This window comes from Vulpes vulpes, chromosome 2 (genome assembly GCF_048418805.1).
Source record: "Vulpes vulpes isolate BD-2025 chromosome 2, VulVul3, whole genome shotgun sequence".
In the NCBI taxonomy this organism is placed as follows: Eukaryota; Metazoa; Chordata; class Mammalia; order Carnivora; family Canidae; genus Vulpes; species Vulpes vulpes.
Genome location: NC_132781.1, coordinates 70,388,732 through 70,401,151, shown reverse-complemented (window position 1 = coordinate 70,401,151; position 12,420 = coordinate 70,388,732). Strand labels below are relative to the sequence as shown.

General features: G+C 36.5%; 1 pseudogene; it reads left to right on the top strand.

Moving 5' to 3' along the window:
• Positions 1-301: 301 nt before the first annotated feature.
• Positions 302-12,420, top strand: part of LOC112923663 (MIF4G domain-containing protein pseudogene) — a 74,514-nt pseudogene continuing 62,395 nt past the window's right edge.

Below are 12,420 nucleotides of genomic sequence, written 5' to 3'. Positions count from 1 at the left end.
TACAAACAAATTGATTAAATTTAGAGCAGAACCAATAGTTTAGGTATATAATATTATCTTTATAAGTAATAACTTTTATCTTGTAATTCATATAAGCACATGGTTACTAAGACATTCTTAGAAGCATAGAGCTTTTTGGTTACATTTTAAAGAAAAGCATGTTTTGAGAGAGGTGATTCTGCTAGCAGTGTCCCTTCATTCAAGCATTCTGGCTAGAGGTATTAAAGATAGAGTTTCTTAGAATTAACCCTTTAATAACTAGGAAAAATCCTTGTTGCTCTTGGGTGCAGTGTCTTCAAATATGTCCCTTGGAGATGTGAGTTCTTCAGGAGTAACTCAGGGGAAGCTGAAGGTGATGAAGGAGAGACCAAGCAGACAATCTTTTGTCAGTTTACATTTGGGAGTTTTGAATCAGAATTTATGCACTTAAAAGGAATCTGTGCAAACACAAGATTTGAGAATCATTTATCTAGTCTTGCTTCCTCAGCACTAGATCAAACACCTGCAGAATGCTTATGTATATACTCTGGTAGGTTACAAAGAATTTGTGTTGGACACTATACAATATTTGGGGGAATGATTATTACTTGTATTTTGTCTCTGCAGATCATGCAGATCATGCAGGATCTGCATGATCTGCAGAGATTCTAGACAGGATTCTCTACCAACTTGCTTAATAAGACCTAAAATCCACACAACACTGAATCTGACTATTAATTCCGTTTTTTCATCTTGCGCCAGTACAATGCCTGGTACACAATAGGATCTCAATTAATGTTTGTTAAAAGAACAGGTCCTTGAGGAAAGCATTTCTGCACAGTAGATGTCCCACTCCATAGGAAATCTTTGGTCAGAGAATGCTTATTCCTTTACCATGTTTTTGTTTTTCACTTTTGTTTTCCACAGAGAAGTTCAGCTCCTTTTCTCAAGGGAGAAATAACACAGTAAACACTTATGGGCTGTCTTTATACCACCTCACTCCAACCTCCCTTTAGGATACTGATGGGCTTAGCTAATTTCTGAGTTTCACATTCAGTGGTTCCCATTTTCAAAACAGTGATTGCTATTAGTGCATTCTGATTATATTGCCTATTTACCTTTAAAGTTCTCTCCTCTGATTCTAACTTCTGGCTGCAACCTTCAGGTTGGGTGGGGAGGTGGAGAGGGAAGTGTGTTATGAAGGAAGAGGGTTATGTCACTCTTTGGCCTCTCGACCTGAGAAAGTCAGGACTGCATGAGTCTGGTGGCTTCAGTTCCAAGTAGGATAGAAGACTCCTTCATGTTTTGTAATCTGGCTCCGCAAGTGAGAATTGATAACTGTATATGAATTCCCATTTGCATGCTTGTGTCATTTATCATTTGATCAGAACTTGAAAGGAAGAAAGAATGATTTATTAATGTGCTCAGACTACAAACATTATTTAATAAGTATCTCATACGTGGGGCACTCAGGTGGCTCAGTCAATTAAGGATCTGACTCTTGATTTCAGCTCAGGGCATGATCTCAGGGTCATGAGACCCAGGGTTGTGTCAGGCTTTATGCTGGGCATGGAGCATGCTTAAGCTTCTCTCTCTGCCCCTCCCCACCCCTGCTTGTACTCACGCTCACTCTCCCTCTCTCAAAAAAACAAAACAAAACAACAACAACAACAACAAAAAACCAGAAAAACATCTTACAAAAACTATCTCATTTAATGTATGTCAGATTCTTCCAAGCACTTTATGTGAATTAATACGTTTGTCCCTATATGTCCATTTGAAGTATGTAGAATTGAGATGAGAAAACAGAAGCATAGAATAGTTAGGTAACTTTTCTAAGGACACAGAGCTTAGTAAGTAGCAGAACAAGAAATTGTATTTAAATATTCCAGACTCAGAAAACCTTAAACATTATGTTATACTGCTTCTTTCATATTATCCACCCTTATCCACTCACCTGCAATTAACTAGAAGTCTCTTGAATTAGAAGTCTGATGACCTGGGCTCTGGTTTTCTTTGAATCTCCTATGACCTTGAAGTTTTATTGTCTATTCTAATACTACACTTTTCTACTGGTTAAAAGAAAATACTGGTCTAATGGGAGGGAAATGATGGATTTGGCTTGGGAAATGTTTAATATAATGGCATAATGGAAGAATTCAACTGAATTGCAAACTCTTATATTGCAGACATGGGCTAGAATTCTGCTTTTGAAATAGGTCTTTTGGAGTCATCTCACTAAAAATGAAAACATATCAATTCCTTCATATATAAAAAATGACAATTTGCAAGGCTTTTCCTTGCACATCTTCTATCACATTTGCCAATGGTTCTGATTTCTACTTTACAGAATTTAGAAAACAAGCTCAAAAAGACTCAGATGTGTAGTTCTGCAAGTTTGCACTAAGTCACTCTGGTCAGGGTCGGAGAAAGAATATGGCCCAAAAGCTTGGGTGGTATTATATTTTTAATTTAATATAATTTAATATACTCTATTATTATTTTTTAAATTTTATGTATTTATACATGAGAGACACGGAGAGAGAGGCAGAGACACAGGCAAAGAGAGAAGCAGGCTCCATGCAGGGAGCCTGATGTGGGACTCGATCCTGGGACTCCAGGATCAACCCCTGGGCTGAAGGCAGATTCTCAACTGCTGAGCCACCCAGGCATTCCTATTTTATTATTTTTAAACTGAAATATGCTGTGATATAAAAATGGAGGGGGAACTATATATGCTATTTATTATATTTTATAATATGGTTTATATGGTTATAAAATATAATAAATATAAAAACATGAAGAATGTTGCTTCTTTAGCCATTCACATTCGCATAAGCATACTTTCTTTGGATCACAAATTTAGCTTTCAAATTAGTTCTTTCTCTTATATAGGGACAAATACTTGTAAGTGCTTTCTACATAACAAAGCTGTCAGATTCCAGTGAACTCTTTATTTCAACAATATTGTGTTAATGGTAATAGCTGAAATTGATTGTAGTTTATGTGATAGGCTCTATGGTTATTGTTTTACATGCATCCTTGAGCTTCATCTTTGGACATATTTAATAAAATAGTTTTCAGGCTGGTCTTGAGGAGACAGAATTGCTGAGTGACTAAGAATTTGAAGAAACTAAGAGCCAAACTACATGCTATGTTCCATCAGTAAATTTTAGTTGATCTTGGGCAATTGATGTCACCTCTCTGGTTCCCATTTTCTTATCTACAAAGAGGAAAGAATAATTGAGCTTATATGATTTATTGTTTTTGATTTTTTTTTAAAGATTTATTTATTTATTCATGAGAGACACAGAGAGAGAGAGAGAGAGGCAGAGACACAGGAAGAGGGAGAAGCAGGGTCCACGCAGGGAGCCTGATGGGGGACTTGATCCTGGGTCCCGGGATCATGCCCTGAGTGGAAGGCAGGCACCCAACCTCTGAGCCACCCAGGCATCCCAGTTTTTTAATATTTGAACAATGCCTGGGAAAGAGAATTATTCAGTGAATATAAGCTTTAAAATGAAGAAACCAGGCGGCCCAGGTGGCTCAGCGGTTTAGTGCCACCTTCAGCCAAGGGCCTGATCCTGGAGACTCGGGATCGAGTCCCACGTTGGGCTCCCTGCATGGAGCCTGCTTCTCCCTCTGCCTGTGTCTCTGCCTCTCTCTCTCTCTCTCTCTCTCTCTCTCTCTCCCTGCCTCTCATGAATAAATAAATAAAATCTTTAAAAGAAAATGAAGAAACCAAGGTTTAGGACAGATGAGTGTCCAAAGCTAGCTACTATAAGTAAGTCATATTTGAGATAGTCTTTAAAATATAAATGTCCTTTCCAGCCTTCTAGGCCTTGGTGCTTAGCTCACTTGGATGCTTACATTTTCATCTTCTCTAATTAGGACTGGTGTCCCTCTCTCTCTCTCTCTCTCTCTCTCTGTGTGACTATCATAAATAAATAAAAATTAAAAAAAAAAAAAGAAAAAAAAAAAAAGGGATCCCTGGGTGGCGCAGCGGTTTGGCGCCTGCCTTTGGCCCAGGGCGCGATCCTGGAGACCCGGGATCGAATCCCACGTCGGGCTCCCGGTGCATGGAGCCTGCTTCTCCCTCTGCCTGTGTCTCTGCCTCTCTCTCTCTCTCTCTCTCTCTCTCTCTGTGTGACTATCATAAATAAATAAAAATTAAAAAAAAAAAAGAAAAAAAAAAGGACTGGTGTCCCAGTTTTTTCTATCACTTTATTTTTATTTTCTATCTGTAGTGAGGCCATCAGCCTCTCTTCTGGGCTTAGAAACTCCTTGCCTTCACCTCACAGACCATAGATAGTCACAACAACAATCACACATTAATTGTGTGATTCTCCTGGGCAAGGTACTTTATGTACTTTCATTTCACTTACCCTTAAAAATAGCACTTTGACTGGATCTTATTATACCCATTTTGAAGATGGAGAATTTGAGGTACAAAGTATTAGTAACTTGCCATATGTCACACAGCTTCTAAATTCCAATTGGCGTTTGAACTCTCTTCTGAATCCTGAGAGAAACAGGTGAGCCTCTGTGTTCCAGGTGTGCTCCAGAACACTAAATTGATGGGGACTTTCTGTGAGAATTCATGAGTCTATAACGTCCATTTTTGACTGCTTGTTTGGTTCATAGGGCTTATGTAAGGTGGTCATCAGTGCCAAAATAGAGAGCATGCCAGGAGGAAGCAAGGAACATCAGCATTCCTTGGAAGTGCTGAAAAGCACAGCGCAAACAGATATGCTAAATCTGCACAACATGAAAGTAATAACTCAGCTAATGGGAAACATGAAGCCACGAGCTAATATAATAATGGGTTTGGAAGAGAGTTAGAAAAATGCATTTTTAGGAATTTTTGTGAATTTTGGTTCGATCTGAAGGGTTGACACGATATTCAGCAGAATATTCCTTCTTTGCTATTTAGTATGCAGCCGTTTGCAAATTATTAGTTTTCTTTGCTGATGCTTCTAATTTAGTTGCATTTCTTAGCTTGTTATGTCAAAGCACCTTCCTAGAGAATAACTCCTTGTGAAAGCCCTAACATAATTAAAATAACTGGGTTCTACTCCTGGCTCTGATATTTTCCGGGGTTTGACCTTGGACGAAATACACATTCTTTGGGCCATTAGCATAGTTGTCTCTAAAATAATGGAATCGGAAGTAATTATCAAGGCACCTGAATTTTTCAATCTATAGCTGGTTACTTTAAAATTCTTTAAAAGAGGAGCCTGGGTGGCTCAGCAGCTGAGCCTCTGTCTGCCTTAGGCCCAGGGCGTGGTCCTGAAGTGCAGGATCAAGTCCCACCTGGGTTCGAAGGAGCCTGCTTCTCTCTCTGCTTGTGTCTCTGTCTCTGTCTCTCTCTCTCTCTGTGTTTCTCATGAATAAATAAAATCTTAAAAAATAAATAAATAAAATTCTTTAAAAGAGACAACTTTTTTAATGAGTGTATGTAGTAGGGATCTTTTGTTTTCTGAGATTATCACCTTTCTTTGGATAATATGTTGATTTCTCCCTGATGGGCCACCTCCTCTTTCGCCCTACACTAAACTCATTTACTTTCAATAGAAGTAGGGTAATGCTATGGCTCAAACCCGGCCCTTTTATCATTATGTTACTTGACCACAATGACTCATTGTGTTTTACTTTTGTATATGATAATGATGGTAATGGAAAGGCTGCAGCAATGGCAACAGAAGCAGACACTTCTGGCCTTGGGGACTCACCATTTGACTTTGTATTTTTCTTGCAATTTAGTCACCTAAAAAGTCCAGTATTTTTTTTTTTTTTTTTAATTTCTGTTCACTTCAGAAGTAGGAAAATTTGGATGTGCAGTGTTTCGGATAGAGTCACTTCACTAATGCTGGAGGTGAAAAAACTGAAGTTAAGCAAATAATGATAGAAAAGACATATAATTTACTGAGCATTTACATGTGCCTGGCAATGCTCTCAATGTATTTCATATATTATCTTACTGTATTTGAAAGTAATAAAGTAAGATGGTCCTTCTGTTTCCACCAAGTGGACATAATTACTTTGCTTATTAACGTTGGCTTTTTGAGCCAGAAGAAGAAATAGAACATGAGTAATGTATTTGCCATAAAAACACATGACTTAATGAGGAAAAGGAGAGCCAGACTGTGTGTTAAGAAAGAATATTAAGTGTGATTCATTAAAAGGAAATAAAGAATGAAAAAGTAAGTTGGGTTCAGAATGTGAAGGTCTAAATTAAGGAGTTTAAATTTCATTCTGTGAGACAAATGAATATAACTTTTTAAACAGTATTCTAACATTATAGGATTTGGGGAGGGAGGGACTCATTGTAAAAAGTGTGCAGGAATGGACTGAGTGGGCTGCATTTATTTGTCTTCAGTATCATGGAATTAGTAGCTTGTTCCACCTTACTGTTTGCTTTAAAGTTAGGCAAAAAGAAAAAAGAATAAATTAATATAGTACTATAAAATATGTATTAATATTATTAAAATGAAGGATTTAGAAAGTCTTGAGACTTCCATCAATCTTGTTGTGGTTGCCAATAGTAATTATGATAAACTTTGCTCCAGATTGGAAAATATGTAATAAAGGTAAAGCTTTACTTTCTTCAACTAATCATAATGGAGGAAACTGGACAGGAATTAAAAAAAAAAAAAAAGAAAAGGATGCAAGGGGTGCCTGGATGGCTCAGTTGGTTAAGCATCTGTCTGCCTTCAGCTCAGGTCATGGTCATGATCCCAGGACCCAAGGATCTAGCCCTTGCAGGGCTCCCTCTCAGCAGAGAACCCACTTTTCTTTTTCCTTCTGTCCTTCCCCCACCCCCTCCCCTGCTCCTTTCTCTCAAATAAATAAATAAAATATTTTTTTTAAAAGATGCAAGAGTTTATAGTTGATACTTTTTATATTCTGTTAAGAAGGAAAACAAAGCAACAGAATCAGTGTTACAAATCCAGTTAGGAGAGGAGGTAAAAGAGACATACTCCTTGATAAGATAAATAGCTATGACAGGAATCAAATTATTGCCTCTCAGCTGTGCTATTTCTCCTTTGCCAGCCGAACTAACGTTAAGCTTTACCAGTAGAGTGCTTTGCCAGAAGAGATGCTGGAGGAGGCAGGGGCTTTTTCTTCCTGGTTCTGCTGTGTTCCTCTGAGCTTGTAGTTTCTGTAGCTCCTGCCTCTGCAGTTCAAGGCAGCCAGCAGCACTCAGCAACACGCAGTTTTCCCTGACATCCTTTTGGTTTGATTCAAATTCTGAAGAGTGGCACCTTCCTGTGGGTGGTTTTGCCAAGCACCCAGAGGACCGGTTCCTAGCAAGTTCCAGCGGGAGGATTTCCAAGTTCACAGAGCCCAGCACAATGTCTCTGTCATCTGATGAGTCATGGCCATGCCTTCTCCAAGGACGTGTGGATCCTGGCCCTGGGCTATGGGTGAGGGCACACAAGGAGGGATCACTACCCTGTGTGCTTTCTCTCCACCATTTGGGTAGTGAGTCTGAATCAGTCCAGGCTGATTTGACAGACTATCATAGACTAAGTGGTTTAATGAAGAGAAATTCCATTTCTCACAGTTCTGTAAGCTGGAAGTTTGAAACCAGGGTGCCAGCATGGTCGAGTTATGGCAAGAGCCTTCTTCTAGGTTGCAGACTGATGGCTTCTCCTCATATGGCAGAGAGCAGAGAGGAGAAGCAAACTTTATCATGATTCTCATCAGGCACAAATTCCAATCATCACACTTTACCCTCATGACCTCATCCATGGCTGACTACTTCCCCAAAGTCTCAACCTCCTAATATCATCACATTGAGGGGTAAGATTTCAACATATGAATTACGGGTGGGGGGGAGGGGGGGAAGAGGAAACATTTATTCCATAACAGTGGTTATTATACATTATCTTCACTATTATATTATTCATTATATCTGTGATTCCTGTGTAACTCAGAATTCTCTTTATGGCCTACTAGCCAATCCTTTGTTTCTCCAATCTCTTGCTATAATTGATAATTCTCTATGTTAATTTCTTTCTGTTCAAATTATTGTATTTTTATTTCCTAACTGAACTCTGATAAAGTAAATAAGTGGGAGAAGATGGTAATCTGTATTAAAGAAATAACATGTAGCTCTTTGCAGTTTCTGATTACTATAAAAATTTCAAGTCCTTTTTTCCTGATTTTTTAAAAAAAAAAGGTAGAGCTGAGTTTTAAAATATGTTACTTTGCACTTTGTTCAACTCGTTTTAATTTGTATTGCAGATTTTAAATCTATGGGAACTAGCCAAATCTAGAGTAACTGGCCAACTGATATAACTAACTTAATATGGAATAAAAACTAAGTACTAAGCAGTCATAGCCATGCCTTATTAATTGGATCTTATTAAGTAAGCAACTAGCACTGCTCCAAATTTTTTTGATTGACTTTTAAATAAATTGTTAAAGATTGTGATTTCAAAGTATACTCAGTATTGATTCAAGTTATCTAAATAGAGCTCCATATATGCCATTCTAAAAAGTGACTGGTTGGATTTCTCATTACCCCTTTTTTTTATACCATAGTTTTTTTCATTTGCTGTTTTGTTTTACTTTTAAATGTTTATTTTTGTTCTGGTAGGATAAATGGAGAAGGAACAAAGCCTGGAGGAATTTTTATTTTTCTTGTTTTTTTAAAGATTTTATTTGTGACAGAGAGAGAGGCAGAGACACAGGCACAGGAAGAAGCAAGCTCAGCGCAAAGAGCCTGATGCAGGACTTGATCCCTGAACTCCGGGATCATGCCCCAGCCAAAGGCAGACGCTCAACCGCTGAGCCACCCAGGCGTCCCCAGAATTTTTCTTTAATTAGCAGAGGAATTACAGATTGGGCCATTCTAAAATCTTTTGGAGATAAGGGAAGGAGAATGAGATGATGATTTTAAAGCAGTTTCATGATTGATTCTGTCATAGGTGAAAAACTTAATTTTTTTTCTTTATAAATATTGAAATCATGTGAAAAGCAAACATTCAATAGCAGCAATAATTTGAAGTAATTTACATTTAAGTATGAGAAGTCAAGGATGGTGTAGAAAATTTCTATGTAAAATAAAAAAAAAAATGGATTTAATTACTTTTTTTTCCCATACTGAGTGCTTTAAGTCTATAATGCCTTTTGTCCTTATTTATAATATTATTATTTAAAATTTATTATCAAGAATTTGCAAATGCTATGCAGTTGCATGTGAAGTTATACATGAGTATACATTATAGTAATTCTAATATATAATGTAAAAATTAAGAGCCATTATGTATTTTTAGACTTCTAAGTATGGACTATTTAAACATACTAATTTATAAAATCTGAATGGTATACTTAAATTCTAGAATGATTTTTCTTTTTGATATGTGACTTCAAAAAGCATTACTTATTCTGATACTTTTCTAGTGAAGTCAAAAGAATTTAATATATGTGGACATGTTAATACATAAGTGCTGAAAATTGCAGTAGAATAAATGAGTTTGAATTCATTGTCATCTGCCAAACAAATTCTTCACATCTAATCTAATATAAAAAGGCCACAAAATGTAATATTATTTACCTCTCCAGATTTCAGCTTTAGCAACCTACGTGGGGAGAGATATCTATTAGCTTTTCTATTTACTGTGTTGTTGGTTGCCGTTTTTTAAAAATAAGAATTGTACCTGCATCTTTTTTGTTTCAATTGAAATACTATGAAATGTTTTCATAAGCTCCCATTTAAAAGTATTTTCTTATTGAATAATTGCAATATAATGGCCTGCAATTGCATTAAGCATTTGGAATGAATAGGAAAGAATTGAGTGAAAGCAAAATGAGTCTATTAAGTCTCTGTGGAATAGAGACAGGTCAATAGACAGAAACCCTAACTGAAAACATGTATTTATGTAACTATACAACATGTTTACTCCTAAACTCTCTAGGTAAGGCCAAAAGTGAGGTTAACTTTATACAATCTAAAAGATTATACCCCAATTTCATGGGGCAATAAATGTTGGTGTCATGGTAGTCTCCTAGACAGCAGTGACAATCCCTGCCCAGTGTGATTCTGCAAGCAGAAGAGTCTGGAAGGAGAGAATAGAGTCATGGAGATACTTGTGAATCCAGAAGTTGACCCTGTCATTGGAGATCAATCCAAACCACTCTTGATCAGATTTAATCCAGTTCTAATATGTCATTTACCTAGGATAGAGGGAATGAAAGAGACAGGGGAAATTTTACTCATGCCTTAGGGAAAGGACAAAGAAAGAAATATTTTTAAATTCCATGGTTGTTCTTTATTAAAAGGCTAAAAACAATACTACCTTGTAATGTTGTAATGTTTAATATATATTAAATACCTTATCTTGGTTTTAGCACAGATGAAGTTTCTTCATTTAATCCTTCCTGCCTTCAAGACTACCATTTTAATGTTTCGTTAAACATTGTGGTCAGATTCTGGGAAATGGGTTCTAGTGCTACAATTTCTCCTGGAGTTTTCTATATTTTAAGTGTTGAGATAGCCCTAGATTGTTGACCTAAAACAAACTTGTTTACCACCCCACTTGCAGATACTAAACAACCACTTTCAATATATGTCATTTCTCATCTCCAAATGGTTTGGTAACCCTGGTAATGGTAACTAGTTACATAAGTGTTTAGTGACCTGTATATTTAAATAAATAAGTATACCAACTACATTCAAGTTGTTTACCTTATGAAAAAATGATATAGAACTTCTTGCATATTATACTTTCTGGAGTCAAATAGATATTATAAAACCTAGCAAGCATATACTTCTTACTTTTCTTTCTTGATCTCTACCTAAAAAATTGGAAATATAACCGTTGTCACTCTTGTATTTTCATTTTTAGTCTTTTGCACAGAAAAAATAAAATTGAATCTGCCTGGACATTTAGTGCTTTTTTCATATTGCAATGTGCATTTTTTGGTGGCTTTTAAATTTCTTTAGACCCTCTCCAAAGCTTCTCCAAAGCTCTCACCTTTATTTTCAAATGTTAGCGGACAATTTTTAATTCAAGAAACATTTACTGGTGAACACAATATGGTGTGTCCTACAGGGATATAATGTTGAATAAAATATGATCTTTATTCTTACAAATAGTATATATAAAGGTAAATATACTTGACCTTTTATTTTTTTTTATTTTGATTTTTATAATTTTTAGGATTTTATTTATTTATTTGAGAGAGAGAGCATAAGGGGAGAGATGATGGAGGGGCAGAGGGAGCAGGAGAAGCAGACTCCCCACTGAGTAGGGAGCCCTATATCTTGGGGTTTGGTCCCAGACCCTGAGATCATGACCTGAGTGGAAGACAGACTGGGCCTCCCAGGTTCCCCTATTTTGACCTTTTTAACTTTGTAATATATTATTCAAGCATCAGTTACTAAAATAATGCTTTTGTAAATTTGTGAAATTTAATAAAACCTCTCAAACTCTTTTTACGTTGTGGGCATTTAAAAATATAGACTCTTCTTACTCTGACATAGTCATATGGCATTTTCTCTCATCCAGATGGTAATATTAAAGTTATTTTTAGTATAAATTACCATATTTTTATTTTTCATATGCTCCTTCCTTAGTTGGGCTTCAAATCTACCAAAATATTCAATAGAATACACAGGATTAGTGTTTTTCTTAGCTCTTCCAAATTCTTTAGTTATTACATGCATAGTAATAACCACCTTGAAGCAGCTCATTCACTGGAGCCAGCTGCTAGGGTCATGTCCTAAATACAGCTTAAACAGCAAGCTCCAATCTGATGAAACCTGACCGGAAATCGTGGAGCAAACAGAAGCCCAGCACTTGTTCATATTTAAGATTCAGCAAGCACACAAAGCTGAAAGCACCTCTTCTGCTTTGACATTATCTATGGGTCCAATCCTCAATATGCTGATTCTATCGTAATACAGAAAATTGGTTAATTCCCTCTGGAAATTAGCAATAAAAAAAAAGTCTCTCCTTGAATTGCTCTTGCTTCTTCTTTTGATTGGCTGATGCTATCTTTCCTTTACCTGAGGATAAAAGGAACATTTTTTTTTTTTTAAAGCATGTGCATTTATAAGACATCTGTATAGTTTCTGAATGTTTTCAGGGTACAGCATGAGAACTGACATCTGTAAGTGTTTTAAGGTAGGTATTCTCCAAATCTAACTAGAATATTCTCAAAGAATTCAGGAATTCATGAAGATTTTTCATTAATTCTTGTAGACATAGCTATTTTATGATATATAGTTGGCATTTGACTTGGAGATGTGTTTAAATGCTGGGCACAGACTTCTGAATGGTCTGAGTAATTACCCCCTCTTCTCAGGTGCATTGATGTATCCTCCCTCTACTATAATTCAGGAGATGTGCACATGCACACACGATATAGTATCCTGATTGTGTGATACATTAAAATAAGTTATAATATAGGCAACCATTCACATGAAAA